Source organism: Castor canadensis, chromosome 14 (genome assembly GCF_047511655.1).
Source record: "Castor canadensis chromosome 14, mCasCan1.hap1v2, whole genome shotgun sequence".
NCBI lineage: Eukaryota > Metazoa > Chordata > Mammalia > Rodentia > Castoridae > Castor > Castor canadensis.
In genome coordinates, this window is record NC_133399.1 from 12579591 (window position 1) to 12591402 (window position 11812).

An 11812-nucleotide genomic window follows, 5' to 3' on the forward strand; every position below is an offset into this window, starting at 1 on the left:
ACAATCTATCTCCAATCCATGGACGATGTATGCGCCCCGGGGCCCCGCTCCGCAGCGCAGCGCATGGAGCCCGGCGGGGACACCGGAGCTGGAGTGGTGGCGGTAGGGGCGGCTCCGGGCCAGCAGTGGAAGAGGAGGATGATGGGAACGGCCAGGAGTCCGGGGGACTGGCCTTTCCTCCGCGACCGCTGCCACCTCCCCGCCGCCCCGCAGCCGGGAGCAGCTGCGGAACAACCAGCCGCGCTGGCGGGGCGACACCTACCTGATGGACGACGACGGAGGCCAGCGCGCAGCGCGGCCAGGTGTGCGCGGTGTGCGGGGGCGCGCTGGCCACGCTCAAGGTGAGCACCTTCAAGCGGCACATCCTGCAGGTCACCCCTTCTCCATGGACTTCTCTCCCGAGGAGCGCCACACCATCCTGGAGGCCTAGGGTGTCGGGCGTAGCCGGCTCGCCTAAGAAGGGTTTGGGGCTCAGTAAGAATGTTTGATTATTTACTAAGTAGGACAGGAAGCCATACCACAGTTCTGAGTGGAGGAAAGGCTCAACTTCAATCGTTATTGAGAATGCGGGGTAGATGAGGAGGGCTGGAGGTGGGGATAACAGCTCAGAAACTGTGAAAACCATCCATGTATGAGGATGATCACCTAAACCAGGATGGTAGTAGTAGAGGCAGTGAGAAGGGCCAGGTTATAGATACACTTTGGACAGAGAGCCAACCTTGCCTTGCTGGTGGATTTGACATGGAGTGTGAAAAAAGAAAGTGGAGGCAAGAATACTTCCAAAGAATTTACCTTGACTTGATGCTTTCTGAGCTAGGGAAGACTCTGGGGAAAAAGAGACAATGAGAGAGACAGAAACAGAGAACCAATGATAACGGTAATGGAATATTCAAGAGTTAGAGATTTGGGCAGGCTTGGTAGCACCCACCTATAATACCAGCACTTGGAAGGTGGAGGTAGGAAGACTGAGTCTTCGAGTCCAGCCTAGGCTACATACTGAGTTCCTGTCTCAAAAAAAGTTTTTTGGGGGTGTGGGTACTGAGGTTTGAACTCAGGGCCTACACCTGAGGCACTCCACCAGCCATTTTTTGTGTTGGTTTTTTTTGAGATAGGGTCTTGCAAACTACTTTCCTGGGCTGGCTTCAAACCTGATCCTCTTGATCTCTACCTCCTGAGTAGCTAGGATTATAGGCAGGAGCCACTGGTACCTGGCTCAAAACTTTTAAGAAAAACAGTGGATGTATGAAGGGAAGGTGGTGAGTAAATGACTGGAGGTGTGGCTCAAGCAGTAGAGCACCTGCTTTGCAGGTGCAAAGTCCTGAGTTCAAACCCCAGTTCCATGAAAAAAAAAACTGACCTATATTGGAAGGCTGGTTCTTCAATGCTGTGTAATCTTGGATGATTCACACAACTTTTAAGTCTCAGAATTCCCTGTCAAATGAGGAAGGAGTGATTCTATCTTTTGTCATCCTCGTGAGGTTATAATGAAAGAAACACAAAGCATAGTATGACTTCTGCAATGGGCTTCTCTGAGTTCCCCAGTGGTGACTGAAAGTGTTCCCCACTTCCTCCCACTTCATGTGCCCCAGGATGTTTTTACTGCCTAAGTGACAGAGAAAGACTGAATTCATGCTTCAGGACAAATGATGTGTAGTTTGCTATGTAAACACAAAAATTGCTATTTTAAACTAATTATAAATTCCATTCAGTGGGATCAACCTTAAGTCTCTCTCCATGGAGAAACAGGTGAGCTTAAGCCTGTATGACCATGACATAAATTTCATCCTGGGCTCCACAATCATTGTCCCTATACAGTAGAGATTTCCTTGGTGGCCCATGTAAAGTGTCATTGTCATACAGCACACAGTATCTCACAGTGGGACTTGTTTACTTGAACCAACCATGAAGACACCTCTGTCTACCAGAATTCAAGGTTCACACTTGAAGTGTCAAGGATTTCTCACATGTTTTCTAGGAACTTGCTTACTGGTGTTCATAACTTCTATGATCTGGGTAATGTTGCTGATTTAGGGTATAAACATAAAAGCAAGCCTAGGAGATCTAGGAAGGAAGATGTCAAAATGCTGCAGAAGTGTTCTCTTCAGCAGAACATATGCTAAAATTGGAATGATTCAGAGATGAGCATGGCCCCTGTGCAAGGAGGACATGTAATTTAGTGAAGCGTTCCATATGTGAGAAAAGTACTAAACAATGCAGGTATCTGCCTATAAACGTGTCTATTTCCAATACTGTGACAAAAGGAACACCAGATAACAGTCCTTGCACAGAATATCAATGAACAAGCTTAATGACAATCAGAAAAAAGCAATAGAAAAGTGTCTGTTCACATCAGTGTATCAGGGTGGTTAATAGAGTGGGGAGAAATTCAAGGGCATGGCAATCAAATGTTATACATGACAGGACTGGGTTGTTGACCACCCTCATTCTCACTCTAGAGATGACCTGCTTTCAGCCTATTGGAAGTGTATTACTTTTTTTTCTTTTGGTAGGACTAGTGCTTGAACTCAGCTTGTGCTTGTAAAACAGGTGCTCTACACTTTGAGCCACACCTCCAGTCCATTTTGCCCTGGTTATTTTGGGGGTGAGGGGGGTCTCTCAAATTGTTTGCCTGGGCTGCTTGAACTATGACACTCCTGATCTCAGCCTCCCAAGTAGCTAGGATTACAGGCTTGATCCATGGGTGCCTGGATGTGTAAACCTTTCTTAATAGACTTTACTGTCACTTTCACTGGAAAAATGATTGGATTGTCATTTAAATAAACCAGTCATACTTGTGTCTTTTAGACAACAGAGAACATGTTGATTATAGTTTGAATGATAGGTCTGCATGACATTGAGGCATAATCAATTTAATCTGCAAGCACGGTGTGATTATTTTGGATGTAAGGAAACCTTTCAGTTTTTAAATGTATACTGAACTTTAAAAAGCCACACAAACCTATAGGCATGCAAATAATGATATTTACAATGGGTAGCAGAGCACTGTACCAACCAAGATAAATTTTTTAAAATCTTTATAACTATTTCCTTAGAATATCAGCTAATATATAATCAACACAACTTCAATGAGTTATAAATACATAAATAATCAATACATAAATTATTATAGTTGCTAATTTTTTGGCAGTATTGATGTTTGAACTCAGGGTCATGCATTCTACTTCTTGAACCATGCCTCCAGTCCTGTACTTGCAAATTTTAAGTCAAAATTCAGAAATCCAATTTTCAGAGTGATGGATTTATTTATTTATATGTACTTTGTAGTGCTGGGGGTCAAATCCAGGGCCTTGTGCACACTGAGCTACATTGCCAGCTCATCTTGATGGAATCTTGTATAGTTAACAGTATTCAGACTTTAGTTCTAGATATAGTTAGATACCTTATAAGACAGAGAATAAATGGTTTTTCAGGCAAACATACACCTTTTTCAAATGTTGAGCTTGAGCTAAGTGGCAGTGGTTCATCTGTAATCCTAGCTCCTCAGGAGGAGAAGATCAGAGGGAATCATGGTTCGAAGCCAGCCCTGAGTAAATAGATCGCCAGAACCTATCTCGAAAATAACCAACACCTAAAAGGGTTGGTGAAGTGGTTCAAGTGGTAGAGTGCCTGCCTAGCAAGTGTGAGGCCCAGAGTTCAAACTCCAGTACCACAAAACAAACAAACAAACAAACAAACAAAACTGACCTTTGTTAGGACATAAGAAAACTTTTAATTTCAAAGCAAAAGTATTATATAGATTGAAATGCTGAAAATCACAAATCCTAGGAAAGGAATAGCTCTTCAAATCTGATTTTTTTCTCATTTTTTATTACGATAGATTAACAGTACAAGGAGGTTTCATTGTGACAATTCTATACGTGAGTACAGTGTACTTTGAACAAGTTCAAAATATTCCCATAACCCTCCTCTCTCCATCCCCTTTCCCAAATAGTATTTGGTGGGTTTCATTATTCCACCTCTACGTGAATGTATATATACACATGTACATATATATATGTGTGTGTGTGTGTGTGTGTTTATAAGTGCTTTGATCATTTTTATACCCCCATACAGTCTTTCTCCCTTCCCCACTCTCTTCCTCCTGATTCCCACTTCCCAGTGTCCCTTTTACACTCATGCTTCCTCCTCCCCATCATCATCATCATCAGTTTTGTGTCTAGATTCCGCACGAGAGAAAACATGACACTTGGCTCTTTGGGCTTGTCTTATCTCGCTCAACATAATGACCTCCAGGTCCATCCATTTTCCTGCTAATAGCATAATTTCATTCTTCTTTACGATTGAATAATACTCCATTGTGTATATGTACCACGTTTTCTTTATCCACTCATTGATTGCTGGGTCTGGAAGCTGATTCTAAAGCATGGCTATTGTGAAGACAGCTGCAATAAACATGAAAGCTGACTTATACTCTTATATGTTGATTTACTCTCCTTCAGATATATACCCAAATGGTATAGAGATCCAGTTGTAAATTTTTTTATGTGGTGTTAGGGTTTTAAGTCAGGGCCTATACCTTGAGCCACACTTCACCAGCCCTACTTTTTTGTGATTTTTTTTGAGATAGGGTCTTTTGAATTGTATGACAAGACTGGCTTTGAACCACGATCCCGATCTCTGCCTCTTGAGTAGCTAGGATTACAGGCATGAACCACTGGTGCCCAGCTGGTTGTAAATTTTTGATGAACTTCCATACTGATGTCCACTGTTGCTGCAATAATTTACATTCTCACCCACAGTGTTTGAGGGTTCTGTTTTTCCCTGCATCCTCACCAGCATTTGTTGATGTTTGTTTCTTAATGATAGCCATTCTGACTGGGGTGAGATGGAATCTCAGTGTGGTTTTGATTTGCATTTCTTTTATGGCTAAGGATGCTGAAAATTTATTCATGTGTTTATTAACCATTTGTACTTCTGAAAACTATCTAATTCATTTCCCCATTTATTAAATGGATTATTTGTTATTTTGGTGTTTAACTTTTTTTTTTAATCTGTATATTCTGGGTACTAATCCTATATTTGATGTGTAGCTGGTGCAGATTTTCTCCCATTCTGTGGGGTTTGTATGTTCTTCATGCAAAGTATATTATTATATAGGTATATTGTTTCAACAATAAATCATAAAATTAATTAACAATATGTAGAATTAACTGATAATTTAAGTAATTAACATTTTTTCCTAAAGTAGTACTTTGAGGGAATATAAAGCTTTTTTCTTTTTTTGGTGATACTGGGGTTTGAACTCAAGACTTCATGCTTGCTAGGCAGGCAGTCTACCACTTGAGCAACTCCATCAGTCCAGATTTCCATTTATTTATCAAAACATTTTATCAAGAAAATAATGCCAGATACTGGTGGCTTACATCTATAATCCTAGATATGATCAAGGTCCGAGGCCCTGGGCAAATAGTTTAGGAGACTCTATCTCAAAATTACCCAACACACACAAAAAGGGCTGGCGGGTATGGTTCAAGTGGTAGAGTGACTGCCTAGCAAGCTCCAGGCCCTGAGTTCAAACCTTAGCACTGCCAAAGAAAATGTTTATGAAGCTGGGTGTCAGTGACTCACACTTGTATCCTAGCTACTTGGGAAGCTGAGATCAGGAGGATTGAGGTTTGAGGAAAGCCTGGGCAAATAGTTCATGAGACCCCCATCTCTAAAATAAACAGAGTAAAATAGACTAAAGGTGTGCCTCATGTGGAAGAGTGCCTACTTTGCAAGCATGAAGCCGAGTTCAAACCCCAGTCCTACAAAAAAAGGAGATTAAAGGGGATATAGATCTATTTCAGCTATGTATGCATGCAATATTGTAAAATGCAGGGTAAAAATTTCCTAGTCAAGGACAAATGTGTGTTAACACAGTGTTTATCATGATAGACAGGGGGTGGTTAATCTTATTAATGACAAGGGGCTCAGCATGAGAAAACCTATCATAGGACTCATACTACCCACCAACAAAAAATACCTTGATTACTCCATTCTTGGAAAAAATGTGTTTTCTAAAATGTAATTTCTATTGAGTTTTAAAAGGCCTCTTCGGAACACAGAATAAAAAGGGACTTGCTTACCTAAGTACCAGGAAAGTAGTACACAGCATGCTGAATGGAGAAACTTACATGCATTTTAGGATCAGGAAGAACCCAAGGACACTCACTGCTGTTTCTGCTCTTTTCACACTGACCTGTAAGCTGTGCGTTGTTTTATAAGGCAAGAAGAAGAAAAAAATTGCATAAATATTGGAAAGAAGAGACAACATCACTACCTACAAATGATGACCCAAGATGGAATATATGAGTCAATGACAGAGAGAACGATGGTGCCAAAGAGTGTCAACTGGCAAGAATCACAGTGTTTCTCAGAGTTTTGCACCAGCAATCATCAAGCAAATGTATCGTTTAGGAGTCATGCATGGTAGTGCACATCTATAATCTCAGAACTTGGAAAGCAGAGACAGGAAGAACACGAGTTCTAGGCCAGTTTGGGCTACATAGTAAGACACATTCTGGATGTCAATGAAGTACTTACTTTTCCAGTAATATTTGAAAAATTATTTTCTTTAATTAAAACATTTATCTCCTAGAGATGCTAGATGATTGGTGGATGGTACTAGTCTGCCGTCTTCACTTTCATTACAGACTTTTTCCTTTCAATCTTGTGTTCCTTTGTTATTTGTTGTATTCTTTAGTCACATGCTGTGATGCTCTTTTTTCTTTTTTTTGTGATGCTGGGATTTGAATTCAGGGCCTACACCTTAGACACTCCACACTTCAGCCCTTTTGTGATGGGATTTTTTGAGACAGGGTCTCCAACTGTTTGGACTGGTTTAGAATCGCAATCCCATCTCCAAAATAACCAGAGCAATGGAGCATCTGTATTGCAAGTGAAAAGACCTGAATTCAAACCTCAGTACTCCCCCAAAAAGAAAAAACCTCAAAAACATAAACACAAGCCTTGTACAGGTCGCTAACACCTTATAATCCTAGTTACTCAGGAGGCAGCTATCAGGAGGATTTCAATTCCAAGCGATCCCTGAGCAAATAGTTCTCTAGACGTATATCAAAAATGGGAGAAGTGCCAAGTGCCTGTGGTCCATGGCTGTATTCCTTGCTATTCAGAAGGCAGAGATCAGGAGAATTATGGTTCTAAGCCAGCACAGGCAAATAGTTGCAAGACACTGTCTCAAAAAACACATCACAAAAATAGAGCTGGTGGGCTGCCTGAAGGTTCAAGCCCCATTACCACAAAAAAGTAGGTGGGGAAGAACAGGGGTGACAGAAGGGGAAGCATCAGCTCCTGGGGTTCTAAATGACTCCTTTGCTTGGATGTCCAAATCTTTCCCAAGTTTTGGGGAGGTCTGGTGCAGTGTCTCCAAGTGGTAGAGTGCCTGCCTAGCAATTTTGGGGCTCTGAGTTCAAACTCCACTACCAGCAACCAGTCAATACAAATCTGAAACAACAAAATCTGTAATCTCACAAAGATTAGGGGAAATGTCAGCTATTATTTCATTGGATAGGATTTCTGTTTCTTTATCTTATAACTCTTCTCTGTCATATATTATGATTGCATGCAACTGTGGTCTTTGAATGGTGTCAAAGATATCCAGTATGTTATGTTCATTGTTTCTTCCATTTTCTCTTTGTCACGGTCAGAATGTGATAGTTCATCAGACTTATCTTTTATCTTTGATATTCTATGCTCTTTTTTAAAAAATTATTGCAGTACTGGGGACTTGAACTCAGGGCCTACACCTTGAGCCACTGCACCAGCCCCTTGTTTGTGATGAGTTTTTTCAAGATAGGATCTGATGAACTATTTTCCCTGCCTGGTTTAGAACCAAAATCCTCCGATCTCTGCCTCCTCAATAGCTAGGATTACATGCCTGAGCCACTGGCACCTGGCTTCTTTGTTCTTCTTGATCTTGTCTATTGCTGTGGCTTTGCACTGCAGTTTTATTTGACTGACACAGTTTTTGTTTTCCAAGACTTCTCTTTGGTTCTTTCTCAAAATCTCTATTTCCTTCTAGAATTTCTGTTTCATGTACAACATGGTCTTCCGTTATTTCTTTGCATTCTCCTAGAGTTCATTAATCCTTAAAAAATATCTTTTGAATTCTTAATCTGGCACTTCATCCATTTCAATATGCTTAGAATTCATTCTTATAGAATTACGAATTTTAAAAGGTGCATATTTCTTGTATATGATTGCTGCATATACATTGCTATCTGTTGGGATAAATACCCCTTGTTCTCTTATGTGTATTGGAGGATTGGTTTGTTTTCTAGTGTTCTTTTAATTCCAGTTGGACTTTATTGTATAATCTCCCTGTGGCTTCTCAGCTGTGATTAGTGAATCGTGACAAAAGGCATTCTATGTGAATGCCTGGGAAACTCATGTTCTCCTATGTCTCCCAAGAGTGGAGTCCCTCTGGTAATTTAGGATAGTGTGATATAGAACAGAGAATATGTGATGAACATGATCTGAGGTAAGTCCTACAATGGGCATGGAAAACACTTTTAGGTGGTGTGTATTCCATGGACACTTTATTTCAATATTTTATTGAAAGTGATTCTGATATGTGCTGCTCCAGTTTTGCTGAAAGTTCTGATACAGCTAGGTGTTACATCCCCACTGGTTTTTATTGTTTTGTTGCTGGTTTGGGGCAGTACTGGGGGTTGAACTCAGGGCCTCCCACACCTTTGAGAAAAAATATGCATCTGGCATCTCTTCCCAATGCAGAGTCCAGTGATGCCTCCTAGGCAGCGCTCTTCCACTTGAGCCATGCCCCACTCCTTTTGCACTGGCTATTTTTGAGGTAGACTTTTGCTTTATCCCCAGGATGGCCTGCTGTGTGACCTTCATTTTTGTGATTCCCCATAAAGCTTGGATGACAAAGATCTTTCAGTCTCTGCCTCCCAAGTAGCTAGGATTTCCCTTAGTTTAAAGCATACAGCAGAGTACAAATGAGACTGGGTTGTGACCTCTTTGGGGTAAATTACTCTCAGCTGAGCTGGTTGAATATCTGTTAGGCAGAACACTGGCCTAATGGGCAAAGAGCCCTCTTTTTGATCCCCAGGACCAGAAAGGGGAAGAAGAATCACTGAAGAGTAAATAGACAAAAAACACAAAGTAGAATGCAAAGGAAAAATTTTTTAAAAATACAAATTATAAAAGGGGATAAAATGCAGAAGGGAAAATGACAGAGAGGAGGAAAAGATCAGTTATAGAAAAAAAATAATGAAATGAGATAAAAGGAAGGGGCAGCCTCTCTTGGGACCCCTCCCATCTCTGGTGGATCTACTCTCCCACTTTATACTTTCAATCTTGAAAACTATCCTGCTTTTCGAACAAACAAAAAAATAAAAGAAAAACTATGATAAATCACTAATAAAGATAAAAGAATAGATAGGGAAAAATAAACTAGCCAAAATTCCTCTGGGTGATAACATTTCACCCAGGTCTTGTAAGGTTGGAATCTGCAAGGGAGATTGTCAGTCTCTCATGCAAGTACTTCTAATTTGTCTCAGATTTCACCAAATGAGCTACAGCAGGCTGTAGACTGCAAGTCACCTTTTTCACTGAACATGTTAGTAAAATACTGATGTGACAGCTGAGGCATTTTCTCTCTGGAGTCTTTTAGGTTCCATATTCAGCTGTGGCATATGTCAGCTTGCAGGGCACACTTCTTGCCAACCAAGGTTTGACAGAAGGTGCACATTCCATGCAGGTGTAAATGTACCCTGAACATTTTCAGACTGTGTGCTCAGGAATATTACCAAAGCCCAAACCTCCATGCATTGCTGGAATTCACCAAGGGTACGGAGAACAAATGAAGCTCTCAATTCTGTATTGGATCTGAGGCTTGTTGGGAGTGAGTGATTATCTAGTCTCCTCCCAAGCAGATCTCCTGGTCCAACTCCTTTGAGAAAAAATCCACATCTGGCCTGGCATCACAAGGCAGAGGGCAGTGTTGCTGATTGGCTGTACTGCACTCCATTTCTCTCACAGCCCATGAAGCATAAAACTGTATGGGAGTCTGTTTCAGAGACACTCCCCAATAGCCACAAATGGTTCACATGGCCATGCATCTCAGTAAGTGCAGAAAGGTTGCTTGTACATAGGGACCCTGCAGTGTGATTCTGCTGGGGCTGGTGATCCCAAGGGCAGTTCATTCCCTAACAATAGGACCTTTCTCCAGATGGCTCTTGACTATAGCAACCAAGGTTTGCTCTGACCTTCAATAAATTTGTTCTCCAGAGCTACCTCATTGTACAGACTTCAGATCACCTGTTCATTCACTCTTTTCCTTCAATGTGCAGTCTTCTTTACTATGCTGTGATTCTTTCTCTGTCAACTTTAACTCCTCCAAGGGGAGAATTCCCTTCGACCCACCATAGTGCTAGGTGCCAGTAACCTGGGCATTCATTAGTTTGCTTTGTTCTTCTCCTTAGCCTCTTTAATCAAGCAACTTTCCTTTTCTATGCTATTGATTTTTTCCAGAAGCCAACTGCAGGCAATCATATCTAGGAGCAGTTAGTTACACACCATTCCTTGAAAGAGCCAAAATAATCCTGAGAGTTTCTATTTTGACAATCTTGAAGCCTGACCATTAACATTCATACATTTAAAGATGCCCATCCATTTTTATGGTGTTTTCTTTTTCTTTATAAGGAAACATGCTCACCTTACATGCACAAGATGTTTGTGACTTCTGAAAGTGTTCATGTTGTATCTACCCCATTCAATGTGTACTTTATTCTCATGGACAAGAAGGAATTACAATGTGTGTTGTAACTAGATGCCAGTTTGTCCTCGTCTTGTATATTAAAGAGATTGTGATTTCTGCCACTACTGTACAAAGCCTGTCAATTTTCAGTTTACCTACATGTAGGACCCTTAAACACTGTCCTCCTTCCTCATGATCTGGTTAGTATTCCCTCAGTTACTGGAGTCTTGAATAGTGAAGAGTGGTGGCTCTGCATTCCTGTGAGAAAATACCTAAGAAAAAAACAAGTTAAAGGAAGAAAATTTTATTTGGGGCTCATGTTTCAGTCCTTCTACAGCAGAGATTTCCTTGATGGCCCATGTGCACAATATATCTGAATGGGACTTTTCCTCTTAATTTACCAAGGACACATCTCTGTCTGTCTACAATTGTCCATGATTCACACTTGATACCTCAAAGTTTACTCAACTATTTGCCTAGCAATCTGTCTATTGCGCTTTCTCATTTCTATTGCATAGGAGTGGGCAGTGCTAATACTTAGGGTGTTTTTTGCTCTGCTGCAGTAATCTGAAGAAATCTTTGGTAGATTGATAAATCTGAGATATACCTACCTCATGCTGCCAGGTAGAGGTGCAGCACAAAACCTTCAATTTCTCATTGTATAATGGGTTTGTGTTGTTGGAAATATTAGATGACACTGGGTTTGTGCAGACCGAGAAGAATTAAATGTTTGTTTCTGACTAAATATACTGTAGCAGCAGAAATAGTTAAATTTGGTTTTCTCTGTGTTATCTCAAACATGCATCCTTCTATCCAAAATAAATCCCTATATTGAGTACCCTTGCAGACAACTTTAAAATCTGATTTACAAACGTTTTTCTCAATTGGAAAGAATTAAAAAAAATAAACATGAATATGTGTTGATGGAATGTTTCTCTAACAGAATTTGGTAACCCCATTTAGTGATTCCTAGTTATTATATTTTTTCTGGGTAGAATTTGCTCAGCAAAGTCTTCTTCATGGTGGTCTTCAGTTCCTTGTTCTCAGACTGAAGATGATGGGACCAAG

General features: G+C 40.8%; 1 non-coding gene across 1 annotated transcript; it reads left to right on the plus strand.

Annotated features, from left to right (window-relative positions):
• The first annotated feature begins 2094 nt into the window (after positions 1-2094).
• On the plus strand, positions 2095-2196 carry LOC141417008 (U6 spliceosomal RNA). Its single transcript, XR_012441642.1, has one exon. It is a non-coding gene; the product is annotated as a U6 spliceosomal RNA (small nuclear RNA).
• Positions 2197-11812: the final 9616 nt, after the last annotated feature.